The sequence below is a fragment of the Pyxicephalus adspersus genome, chromosome 6, assembly GCF_032062135.1.
Source record: "Pyxicephalus adspersus chromosome 6, UCB_Pads_2.0, whole genome shotgun sequence".
In the NCBI taxonomy this organism is placed as follows: Eukaryota; Metazoa; Chordata; class Amphibia; order Anura; family Pyxicephalidae; genus Pyxicephalus; species Pyxicephalus adspersus.
In genome coordinates, this window is record NC_092863.1 from 35,722,078 (window position 1) to 35,736,168 (window position 14,091).

The 14,091-nt window shown below is 38.0% G+C and overlaps 1 long non-coding RNA gene across 1 annotated transcript; it reads right to left on the reverse strand.

Moving 5' to 3' along the window:
• Positions 1–519: 519 nt before the first annotated feature.
• Positions 520–12,616, reverse strand: LOC140333523 (uncharacterized). The gene is made up of 3 exons (XR_011921383.1): positions 12,487–12,616; positions 11,905–12,066; positions 520–665 (listed from the first exon to the last, which is right to left on the reverse strand). It is a non-coding gene; the product is annotated as an uncharacterized lncRNA (long non-coding RNA).
• Between the last annotated feature and the right edge of the window lie 1,475 nt (positions 12,617–14,091).

Below are 14,091 nucleotides of genomic sequence, written 5' to 3' on the forward strand. Positions count from 1 at the left end.
TCATCTGAGCAACTAAGTAAACTTATGTCAGTTCCTGAATAACAGGTGACATCTAATAAATTCCCTTTACCAAACAGCATGTGTACTTTATAAGCATTGTGTCAGCCTTTCATCCAGTAGCAGGGCCTCATATATCAGAGAGAGAATGATGGAGTCTCAGTCAGTTCCCATCTATATAAACTTGTGTAAGATGTGGACTAGAGGCTATATCCCACCCAAAGTTCTAGGCACCAGGATCCCGATCAGAACTTAATAAGATCTGAGAAAACAAACTTTGTAAAGGTGAATAACTTGGTGACAGGTATACAACCTTCACAATGTCACAAGCCAGTACCACCAGTAGAATTCATTATTTGCAGTGTACAGAACTGTGTGGCCACAAAGAGAGAGACATAATAAAGTTGATCTGGAAAGGCACAGAATTACAATATGGCTCTATTTGTTGTGTTTTTCAATTATTGAATCTTTAAAATTCTTACTTACTAAGTTGAGTCTAAAAAATAGGAGGCACTACAGATATGCACAGATTTAATCTTTATTCTTCAGACAGGAAAACGGAAATCAAATGATAGATCTTTTGTTAGATGTTGTCAAATTTTGGATCTGCTGATGCCTATGCTCAAGATCACATAATCTAGATATTCCACTACAGTCAATGAAGTCACCTGCAAACAAATAACAAAATTAAAGCAAAACACCATAAAGGTCTGGGTTAAAGTGTTACAAACATACATAACATCTTTAAAGTTTATGGGAACAGAAGGAATGAATCTTATATCATCTTATCCTATTGCTATATGAGTGGAAAATTTAGATCATATTTTAGTTTTCAGCTTCGGGTCTCCTGCAAACCAGAGATAAAAGACTATAAATTATCACCTCATCCAAAACAGAACTCGCCAAGATATAAAAGAAGCAAATAATGCAGCTCCGGGTTATTCAATACATTGTTTAAAATGTTTTTTTTTTTAAATGCAAGCTGTATGGTTCCCAAATCTGACTTAGAATCAAAATGTACTTGAACAAAAAGTGAGCCAAAACTCTTTTACTTTAGAATTATCCCATAATGGCTATATATTTTATTTAATTTGAAGAACATGAAAGTGCACTATATCCCATATATTCTTGTACCCTGTAAGCACCATATATTGGTTAAACTGCATGTGTTTGCCTGTTTAGGTAACTCCTGAACTGAGTGAAAACGTACAACATTAAACCTGACAGGGGCCCCTTTTGCGGCTTGCTGCTGATGGTCAATCTTTCTTTCAAAAAAGATCCCTCTGAAGTTCCAATTACATGGCTGTATGTTCTTTCTCCCTTCCGTCTTTGGACTAATATAGACATATGTCTATTATTTACTCCTTACCAAACTTTGAGCTAAATTCTTCTTTTGGGATAAAGTTTCAAGGATAACTCGAATACAACATCTTACATCAGTCCCTAAAGGATATAGTTGTTTCAACTAATCATCTAGATATTTGTCTGATCATTCCTGGAAGATTTTGCAACAGCATTATTAATAGAAAAACCTTTGCTGCCATCATTGGTGAACAAACTAAAAACAATCTAACAGTTATGTGGAGGAACAGCCAAACTAATAGTTTTGTACTTCAGATCACGACTTAACCACTAAGAAGAATAAGCTCTGATAAGTATCTCAATTTATCTCACTTTTCAACATGGTGTTTAGGAGACAATTATCAACAGACACAACTCTGAATTTCCAAATCCCCTGAGGAAGCCCTATTTGAGCGAAACGAGTTGGAAATTGGAGAACAATTTTATTTTTTGTTTACATTTGTTTACAAATCACGCTGTTTAGCATAGTAGGACTGTGTTAGCAGAAGATTCTAGCACAGTGGAGTTTTGTCTAGATTAGAATAAAAACCTGTACTAAATAAATAACACATACACAATCAAACTATTGTGCCACTAAAAGCCTGTCTTTCTCTACTTCTTTACTTACATTTAACAAGAGGAGAGCGACAGAAAAGAAAAAGGGAGGGGAAGGGCAGGGGGTGCTTAACACTGTAAAAAAAATCTTATACAGCCATACAATAACAACAGAATAACATACTTATACATTTTAACCATAGAAACAGTATGAACGATGCAATATTATCGCTATTATTGAGTTTCTGCACAGTAACCCCAATTACTATACCTAAAGAGCAGAAGCAACGCGCAGCTACCAGTCCCCGGAAGGTTGACCTCGAACATCGTGTCTTCAACCCTGAATGGACTGACGAACTATTCTTCGTCAAACGCCGCAACAAAGCCCTGTGTTTAGTGTGCAACAACACCAACAGCATTTTCAAGCGGTCAAATCTCAAGGGGCATTTCGATGCCAAGCATGCGCTCGCTTGCAGTCACGCTTGGAAAAATACTTTCCTTGTTTCTTCTGGCCTAGTGTGCCTTATTGACCTCCTGAAATGGCCTAGTTGACCAAAAAGTTTGCCAACCCCTGGTCTAATGCATGCACAAGGGTTACATTGTCTCCTGTATGTGGCACAGAGCTCTACACTACACATTGAATGTCTCTTCTGTCAATCCTGGTGACTTTGTTTTTAGGTCGGCTTTAAATACTCAGTGACATTACTATTCACACATAAGACGCATACAGGTGCTAGATTTTGGCCACATGGACAATCATTTGTGCTTGACAATACAGATGTCCCACAATGCCATGTAGTAATCTGCCATATGTGATTACTAAATGACTGACTACTAACAAGAACTATTTTAGTCCCTCCCTTTCCCATAAAACAGAACATGCTGATTCACAGTAGCTGAATCGCCTGTCTATACAGCATTTAATCATTCCTTTAGATAATGACTGCTTAAGATGACAGGTATTACATTTCTGGCTTTCAACCTGTATGAATAAATCTATCACCATCTCTATACAAAGTTCTACACAACGATGCAAATGTTTCAATAACCTTGTAAAAATCAGCTTTTTAGCTCCTAATTGAAAAGTAATTTTAGTTCTTTTAGTTCAGAAAAAGCTTTTAGTTCAGAAAAAGTGTACATGAAACTATTACTGAACCTCACAGCACATTCAGTGCTGGAGACAAAACAGAACTCTTCCTCTTTGTTTCCATTAATGGAATTATTTCATTCACAGCAGTTCTATATGCATCAATGAATTATCTTCAGTCGATGCAAGGCACTGGTGATTTGTCTTTCTGGAATTGTAAGCTGCCCAAGTTCCTTCTAATTATCACAAGTGGATTTGTTGTACTGTTGGCCTGTTGCTATCATTCCATTACAAGGGGGATCTCCCAGGCCTACTTTCTAAATTTTTGACCCTGAATGAGCCCACATATTTGAGCCCCATATTGGTAAGCACAAAGAACAATAAACAATTTCCAAAAACGTTTAACATTGTTTTCCTTTCTTTTGCTTAATACCATAAGTGGTATTTGGTACCAGTTGACCTACTACAGCACACCATGGACCATGACTCCTACATCTTCCCACTGGAATGTCCCTGTAATCACCAAGCCAATATTATGATATTCCATTTTGAAAGAAAAGTCCCCTCTAAAATTTCTATTCTAGTTTTATTTTCTTTCCCTGGTGCTTTTGTAAAATAGCAGCTACAGTAACTTATTTATACGATTTCTGCCCTTCTAGTTTTTAGTTCTTAGTTTTCTATCTAAAATTAGAATAGTGCCAGGTGTTCGGAGTGGCCCAGTAATGTTGAACACCTTGGTCCTACTTGTCCAGGATGGTATAGGCACCCACATTATTCAGCCTCTGCAGACGCACAGATTTTAGGTGACAGTTTTAAAAAAACTGCATCTAAAGTGGGAAAATCTGAAGTGGGAAAATCTTATGCAGCATAGCAAATCAATTTCACACACATAAATAGAAAGGAATATATAAATTTTTTTGCATATTGCAAAGTGATTTGCTTAAGGCTGAGCTTCAGCCTTGCCTTTCTGTACCTAAATTGCCTATTCTGATTTCATTGCACACTGTAAACTTCTTACAGTGTGTTTGGGAAGTTGCAGCAAATCGGAGCACCACCTCATGCCCAGCATTATTTATCCCTTTCCTCTCCAGCAGCCTCATAAAGTGCCCGCTATTCAATCAGTTTCAATCATGGAGGCTCAGCATTTCACATGGTCATTATCATAGTGCCTAACCTAAAGCTGGGTACACATGTGCAATAATTCTCGCTGGAAAAGATCCTTCAGGATCCTTTCCAACTACTAAGGACTGCACGATGCATGAACAAGTGCTGTACATACAGCAAAGTTCTGCTCTATGCAGAGGGGGAGAACGAGGCAGCGGCACCCTGCTACGCGCGCTCTCCCTTCGTTTCCATTACTATGGTTTATCGTCCATTGTCCATGGATCCACCAGGACGGTCAGCAACAGAAAAAGGTGAACCTGTTAGGTTACATAAAAAATAAAAATCACTAGAAAAAGATATGCATATAAATAAATATAAGCAGTGGAGGGGTGCATGGAATTGGGGAGGGGGGATTATTCTGGACCTTAATTTTAATGTGGTGTACGGTGTATACAAATCTTGATTCTATTTCCATAACTATACATGCTACTCATACCTGCCATATTTGCTTATTGCATGTACAAGCTTCCTTCTTAGTAGTACAGTCACAGTACATTGTCACTGATTTACTGCTTCTCATATGGGAGAGAAAAGACCAAATAATAGGTGTTGGGGTAGGCAATCATGTGACTTCACTTTCTCTGTATGACATTGCCCAGTAGAATTTGTAGAACAATTTTGCCCAGCCAAGATGCAGAAGAACCACAATGCTCGGCAGAGGATGTGTGAGAACAATAGTGCCTAGCAGGTGGGGTAGAACAACATTGCACAGCAAAGATGTGTTGGGTAATAATAATGCCTAAAAAGGAGTCTGGGAAACTTATGGTGCACAGTGGAAGGGGAGTATGATGGTGATGGTGAATGGAAAACACCTTGCTCTAAAGTGTGTGTCCCACAGAACACACGTCCTGCATCCTGATTTATGGTGCCTCGCAGTCAATCAGAGGGTGGGGCTTTTCTGTGCCAAGTGACAGGGAACAAATGGAAGAGCTTGGCAGGCTTTGGTTTAGGTAGTCTAGCTAATCATAATTCAGCAACACACAGTATGGGGGTTCAAAGTATAGAGTTGGTGCAGCTTTGGGTGTGAGGGGGGAAAACCTGACCGCATACTGCATGTAAAGGATATGTAAATACTTGAATCTATACACTCAACCACAGCTCAAAATTAGGCTAATTCCCTGAATAATAAAGTTTTTTTTGCATCTATATATTAAATTTCATAACAGTTAAACATGCATGACATGGAAACAAGATTACATTAATAAAATATCCCATTACAAGTTACACATTGTTTCCTTGCATTTTAGTATAGAAATAAAATAATATAAATGCAATTAGATAACACTGCAAACAAACCACCTTTTGCTACTTCCAGCCAATCCTCTCCTTCACAATCAGATTTATGTATTCTATAGTTCCCTGTACACATGTACAAGATCTAATATTTATTGTAGAAAACACAGTGCAAGTGCCTAAAGAACCATGGACCGCGGACATTGAACTTGGCACACCCAATCTGGCCGCTAACCATATCTTCAAATACCCAGCACCTATAGCCCCATGGGCTCTCTGAGCAGCTATATCGTTAAAGAGAATCACCGTCAACAGGTTTCTAACCCCTCAGAAAAGAATATACTATAATTATAACACATCCAATTCCCCTAGTGTGCCTTTCAATTTTTTTGTGTCATACCATTCCGTGTGTTTGAACAGTTGCATTACCTCTATCTAAACTCTGTTTAATTCCTTCACCAGGATTTTCTTCCATGTGGCAAAGTGTTTGTTTTTTTGATCTTTATTTCTTACTGGGTTGAGCCTATCTATAATCATAAGCTTGTGTATGAGTAAGGTGAATACCATCAGTGTCAGGGGGTTTCTTCATTCCCAGTGCTGTAGTATAGGCTTCCTAATAGCCAATAGTTCTAATATCTTGCATCCAGTTGGCATGTCCATTTGCAGGGACGTTTCCTTAGCCCTGACATGGGATAGGCAGAAGGAGGGACCAGCCTCACGTTGGTTGCCTGTCCATTGAGCCAGGTCGTGCAACACCACTATCCAAAAATCACGAATGGCCAGGCAAGACCATATGAGAGTAATGAGATTAGGTCTCTCCATGCCACATTTTGGACAGACTGTCAACATATGGGAAGAACATATAGGTATTCTGGGTGACACGGGACCTGAAGAACCCAGTAGCTTGTTTGTATTTTGCTATGCTATGATCATGTCTCGTATGACTATGTTCTGTTTCATTAGGAAAGGCAGGGCTTGAAAAGGGCCATGGAGCACCCTTAGATGTGTAAAAATTGATCCCCAACACCTAGTTTCTTGCAAAGTATTTTAATATAAAATGGGGAACATGTGTTTTAGTTAAACCAAGTGATTAGTAGTTTAGTCTCCATTTTCATATCTCTCCTTCTTTAACCTTATTCAGAAAAAAAAAATAGATGCAGCACATGCATCTACAATACATCCATGAAGAAAGCTCTTGTCCTCTTATACTGTCAAACTTACATTTATTTGGTCTGAGCAAGGTTGACAGAGTTGACAAGGTAAGCAGCATTTGGGGGGCCTGAATTTGGACAGTTGGCATCCACTACTGTATGTGGACAATGTACTGTAAGCCTCTTGTCAATGTAAAGGGTGGTGAGCACTTTGTCAGGCTTTGGATCATCAGAGGGGTCACCTTGGTACCAGAAAACTACTATTCTTTATCTCTAATGCAACATTCAGAAAAAAGACTGGTATTTTTGTGGTTCCTGTACAGGTGTCCAAGGAATGTCACAGGGATGTTTCTAGAAACAATCTTTCCTGATCATTTCCAGTGATAGATGAATGAATAAGCGCTGTTCTTGTCAATGAAAAGGAAACAGGGGAGGATGAGCAAGCTTCACCCCATAGGACATAGCTTCACTCCCTATGTCCTCCATAGGAGTGAATTGTTTCTGATCAATCGAATATAGCGCGGCCGACATGGACAACATGTATTGTTGCATAAATAGATGTAACAAAACACTTTTATTGGTATATTAAACAGACTAAATGGGAATTTATTTCTAGCATTTACTTACACTCCAGCCTTCAGCAACTGCATAATAAAAAAAAGTTCTTTTTAGGACACAATGAAATAAGCTATTTAGCTGCGGGGGAAATGGGCAGTACAGGGAGTGCCGCATCTTAAATGAAATTGCAATACACTTAAATAACAGACACATAGACACATGGATACAGTCTCATACACACCCCAGCGACAGACGTAATAATTCTACTCCTGTCCTGACATGATTGGAAAGTTGGAGCAAAGCCTTTTATTGTGATGTGAGGAAGTGATATTAAAGGAAATGAGGAGCACAACAGGATACTTGGCTGGGTTAGTTCCCTTATACATTGCATACCTGGAGCCCCCAAACTGTGAGTGTATTACAGCCTGATTACTACTGTTTCCATTTCTGTTATGAGCAGTGTCATGTATATATATCAGTTCTCAGTTGTTTTTTTAAATATGTCTGTAGGGCCATACTATGGGCAGGTGGCACAACTATGGGGCTGATTTATTAAAGAATTTGTGCTGTTCACATTGCAAAGTGAATTATCTCCTTGCAACAGATAGTTCACTTAGTTTAGTGAATCTGGGTATAGTTCACTTTGCAAAGAATACCCAATCATCTGCAAGAAAATCTAAAATAAAATGAGTTTAGCTAGAACATAATTGGATGGTTAGCAGTCAGAAGAGTTTTATCTCATTTACCAAGCTAAGTGAAATATCCCTTGCAAGCTGATAACTTAGTCTACTATGTGAACAGTGTATATTCTTTTAGTTATTAAACCCCTATGTCTAATCTTCTCTTCTATTTAGATGTTTTCTACTAAGCAGTCTGTACCAACCCATTCCCCACCTCCTCTCTCCAAAACATCCCCCTCTAATAGGTTTTATCTGTCCTCTTCCTTCCTCTGGCTGCTCTCTTCATTATGTCCCTGCTGGACCTGGCTCATGTGTGGCCCCTGAACAGGAGACTCATATGTCTATGTTTCCTCTCCATCATTCACAACTTTCCCTTCTTTCATGTCTAATAACTTTTCCTCTACATCCCCGGACCTGCTTCAGAATGGTGAGCTGGCTCATTCTATTTGAAATTATAGTTGTACTGCTATTACTGTTCATTCAGAATCATAAAGGAATTATTAACTATTGTGTAAAGTGCTGTAACTCAGCAATCAGCACTACATTTTACACAATATTGCTGGCATTTGTCATGCTTTATTTAATAGAAATGTAATTTAATAATACTATTTATAATATAAGTATATTATATATAATATAGTAATATACTGCATTTTACAATGATTTGTTAGAGAATCAGGTGGGGATAACAGTGTATTAAGCAGCCCTAGTACTTGGGGATTGCCTGGAATCCCCCTGGGAACTTATAGTAACTTTTTAACACATGACATTAAATTATTATATAACCATAATAATACTTCTTATAAGTATTATCATTTTTATCTTTTATTTATAAAGTGCCAACATGTTATGCAGCACTGTATAATAAATGGGGGTTTGCAAATGACAAACCCTGCTCAATAGAAATTAGGATCTAAGTGTAAATATCTTCTAATCATGCTTTTCAGCAATCACTAGATATTCAATATGCTGGCTGAGCATCAGTGTTTTGCCAGAAATTATTTTAGGTGAAACCCAGTATAGAAAATATGGAAGGTTTCATGACTGCCTTTTTGTATGGATTCAGGACAAGTGTCCCAACATTTCTCTGTCTGTATGTTTTAGATCAATTGTCAGCAGTAAAGCAAAAGTAAGAGTAACAGCCTTGATGAGTGAGATCCAAGAACCACTGACCTGGTCAACAACTGTTGTGCACTCCTATGGAGGAGAGCACAGGGGGTGCCACTTATTTGTCCTGCCCCCTCCCCTCTCCATTTACCAGAACGGTGCTGTGTGCTCAGTGCTCATTCTACCTATTGCATCAGCCTAGATGAAATTCTACCTATTAAACCTATTGTACAGATAGGTACCACTACGTTGCATGCGAAATGTTAAATTTTTTACATTTCATGTGAGCATGATGATCCACTTTACACTTGTTAAAGTGCATTGACATGGTCTTCAATGGAAGGTGCAGCATTAAAGGTAAATGTTGTGGGGCTACACCTGCCCCTTTATTCTGTATAATTTAGGAAGCTTTGCTCTGGTAAGAAATGTATTACAGAGGACGGGTATACTTAGTTCCATAGTCTTCAGTACAAACATACAAAAATAACCTATTAAGCAGAATTTGTCAGGTAACACATTGTCGTTGTCATGTTTGTTGCTGAAGCTGAATTGTTATAATAGTGATAAAGCCAGCTGGGACCAGAAGGCAGGACAACCCAGAATAGTCGGCAGCTATGCACCTGGAAGCCCCTTAATTTTATCCATTTATAATAATTACAAGCAGCCCACTGGTGTTACTTTTCAGCACACACATGAAAATAAGGATGTGTAAGCCATTTACATCGTATTTATAGACAGGTGAGAGAAAATAAATTGGTAAAAATACACTGCCAGACTGACATATGATTGGCTTGGTATCATATTAATTCAATGCTTTTTACATAGCAATATGAAGTAACTCTGGCTTTGGTTACATGACATCTTCCTGGTTAAATGGTGTCACTTTATAACTGTTAAAAAACAATAGGCTCTCCGCATCAAAAAAAAAAAAAGTTGTAGCCAGAGATCATGTAATTTGGGTTGGTAACTGAAGAGGAGCAGTTTTCTATAGTCATGGGTAGACAGAGGTACTTTTTATGATTTGATTATGCTGGTGCGTTCATACTGGATTTGTGTTAAGTGTGATTTTTAGGATAGGCCTTTCAACTCATGCGAAAATTGAAAATTGTTGCAAAAAAATTCAGCTGTCGACAAGAAGTTAAGCAATGATGGCAGAAAATGTGCTATTTCCCATCATCAACCTAATATGTTGGATGGCTCAGTTCTGATTCCCTCCTGAACCCCATGTACAATCCTCTCCTCGACCTTGGCCTTACATAATCACTATTGCTCATTGTTGTGATTCCTTTTTTTCAATGACCCTATTAACAATATACATAAAAACTCATGTGAACTACAAAGAACTATGGCAGACCTCTTGGATTCTTTGGGGAAGAAATATTGTGAACGGTAGCACTTGACAATGGAAGTGCTGTGTAGATTTTGGCACAACCTTGGATAAACTACACAGGGTCATGACGCTAAGACAAATGTTTGATTTTTTTACATTCACAATTAGTTTTTATGATTACACAAAGGAATATACATGTAGAAACAAATATGGGTGTGGGTTTAACTCTGTATTTTATTTTTGTTCCTAGAACTGACTTGCCAATCAATGTTTCCAAGTTGGGAACATCCACCTTATTAGGACTCCCACACCTTTTCCACCAAGAGACATATGATATAACTCCCCATCATTACTGCCTAGTAAACCTGTCGCCTGATGTAATATTCGACTGGGTGAAGCCTGATCCATTCCCAGAAGCCAGCAATGAGTTGTAGCTGTCTGCGCCCAGAGACTGACTCAGAGGATGAAGTGAGTTTATCTGTCGACTTAGAATTGCAATCCCACAGTGCTGGTCAGCCACCACACAATAGAAAGTGTGTTGTACCTGATCACATGAGCATGAACAAACCGATCGTCATATAATGGAATTTCATGAATCCAATGCAATCTTCATTCAGCAAAGATAATGTAATCCTTATTGTTACATGTAAAAAGTATGAAACATGAATCCAGAAGAAAACCTGTCAGTAAAAAATAATTGAGGCCACTGTTGCTGAGCTCTCCTTCTCAGAATACTAATTTAATGTGCTGTCATGCAAATTTTTTGGCTTCAACGAGTCACTGACCTTAAACAAGCAGTTCTGACACTCATTTACAGCATTCTTATTACAGGTCTTAAAAAAGCTTAGGTTAGACAAAGTCAGGCAAATAACATTGTGTTCTAGAGACAAGCATATTATCAGCCCCTTCATTACATCACAAGTCCCGGGGGACTAATTACTTCATTATGCACAGTAGTACATGCTTAATATGAACCTATTTTAGATGGCCTGAGTGTCTGATAGTGAGGAAAATGAGGCATAAGGGGCTGGGGTCATATGTAATTTTAGCAATTCAAGATCATAAAAAGTTATAAGTATAAAAAAAAGTTATAAGTATCTGAACTGCAAATAAAGTATGAAAGATATGTTCACCTGTCACTAAACAGGCATATTGGTTACTAAGACTTAAATGGGATGTTAGGTCCACCTTACAACGGTTTATCTGCAGGTAAAGTTTTCTCTAACTCCACAAACCTGTTAAGCCTGGTATTAAAATGCAGCTTCCTTTGATTGGGTCACAACAATGATGCACTGCTCTTGAATTCAAGGCAGTGGTGCCAATCTTATGTAGGCTGCGTTTGCTTTTAGTACAGTGGGATGAACAAATGTTGCAGGAGTTGTGGGTACTGTCATTATCAATGACTATTTACAAGTTTTAAGCTTGGCCATCAACACCTGACCGTACCTTCTTCTGCCAATTGTATTTTGGATTACCAACACTGCTTCTGTTACTGAAGCCCTCCCACTGTGATCTGCAGTGTCTGGGAAGGAGAACATATATGAAGGAAAATCTGGCTCAGTCTGGAAGGGTAAATAAAGTTTTCTGTTTAATTTAAAAGTTTCATACATTCAACTCTTAATTCTGATTTCTGGGTAAAACTATTATTTACCGTTGTAGTTGGTTCCACTCCCGTGTAGATAGGTTAGGAGTAAAACTTACTTGTCTTTTGCAGCAAGTGGTGCTCTTCTTCATTGCCCGACACTCCAGACTGTGAGCAGGGTCATAGCATCATCTTGAACAATGCACGATTAATGGGCCAGCATTGAAGGGGATGAAGTCAGCAGTCAGAACACTGGTGTTGCAACATTTGTAGGGGGCATGCTAGTGTAGAGAAAAAGAGTGCTTAATGGTTCAGGACCAAGGGATAAGCTACCAATTCTCCTAAATTATCCTTGTATAGACAAAACAATTATTACCTTTTGTTGTTGGAAGGGTTTAAACTAGTAAGGCCAATAAAAGTTTAAGCCAGAGTTTAGTCTTAAGCCAAACCTGAACCTATCAATAATCACTTTTTCTTTTATGCCGATTCCCATTACCACTTCAACTACAACTATATTTTTAGTTAAAACAATAAACAATACATTTTAGATACACTACTACTATAAATTAGCTCATATTGGTTATTCCCTGTTTTACACTTTTAATCAATCCATATACTCTGTATGCTAGCTCCATTTTAAAGTAAAAGAAACATGTAATAGGACCAGTGATATGTGTTCATTATGTAGAACAAATGCAAACCTGATGTTACACTAACTATTCATATTTCTCCGCAGTACAGGGAGAGCACAGAGAAAGAGCAAAAGGAAGAGATAACTGACAAAGTAGATGGAGAGATGATCTTTACTGCAGCCATCGTGGGTGGTGTACACAAAGCACAAAGCAACCAACGGGAACGTGAAAAGGAACGCCAGAAAATCAGAGAGCGAGAACGAAAAAGAGAACATGAAAAACAAAAAGAAAAAGAGAAAAATGTGGAGAGAGAAAAGGAGAGGAGACGGCAAAGAGAAAGGCAGAGACAGGCCGAGAAACAGAGACAGAGACAAGCCGACAAACAAAGACAGAGACAAGCAGAGAAGCAAAGGCAGAAAAAAAAGAAATAATTCTTTGTGTACATACCATCACAGTAGTGCCAAAATATATGAGCATGACCTTTAAATAGTTATGCAATCTGCAGTGATTGGGCTTTCATTAAAAGGAATTTGTATCATCATAACACAATTTCATCTAGGCTGATGCAAGTTTAACTCTTCTATGGCTAGCAGTCTTTGTGGTTTCATAGAACCACAAAAATAAAATAAGTACTGCAAGCGAAATGAAAAATTCCTATCTTTTGTTCGTACATGCAAATTAAATTATTTTAAATAATGAAATGAGGGAAAACCTGACATTTAAAATGTAAGCTGTGGCCTGTGCATAATTTTTTTTAGATCTCGGCTTGCATGCATTTAACCTTTGTAAGATAGATGGCAGGCACCATTGCTGTCTCTATTCTGGACATTCTAGTTCTCAGGCTGGAGTACTAATGCAGGCTGTAATGCTGAATCTTATCCAGAACAAGAGCTTTATTTCCTAATAGATACATTCATTCCACATATGGTATTAAAGACAGTGGGTCAACAGAAATTAAGGCAACTAGCATTATCAGAATGAGATTAGCAACGGCAGTCTATATAATTCTTTCTATTAGTGTAAAATGTATGTACAGACAGGAAGTATTTTTAGAATTTGGATAATATAGGTCTGGTTGAAGTATCTTGCAGGTTTTTAACGCTGCCCTGTTTGAGGGGATTCAACCTGTCCATTTGTCCTTGTGACCATTGTACCATGAACAAAAGACTATGGGAAATCCAAAAATGTTACCATTATCCTAAAAATTAGTGGATACCAGTTTTAGTGACATTTGTCTAAGAAGGGACTTCTTCCAAATTCCTGCTGCTTTTCCAGGGGCCAGCAGTGAAAGAACAATGATGAATCTAACAATTCCTTGCTCTAAAACAAAACAAAAAGGTTTTAGCTAGTGATATATTTTTGATATGTATAAGTAAACTTTTACGCAATCAACAACGTGCCATTGTGAAAGGCCATTGATTACTGATGCCACTGATAAAAATTCTCTCCCTTCACACACAGGTTTTTGGAGCTGAAACATGTCAACTCTGTGCTGTACATGTTGCTGTCTGGTGACCTATAGGAGCAAAGATCCTCAGTGTTAATGGTTCACTGTTTTTTTATGAGAGACTGTTTCTTAAGGACAATCGTATGTCAACTAAAGGGTTATCATTAATAAAGCGGGAACAGTATTCTTCCCTATTTCCCTTACTGATAAGAACATGTAAACATAAT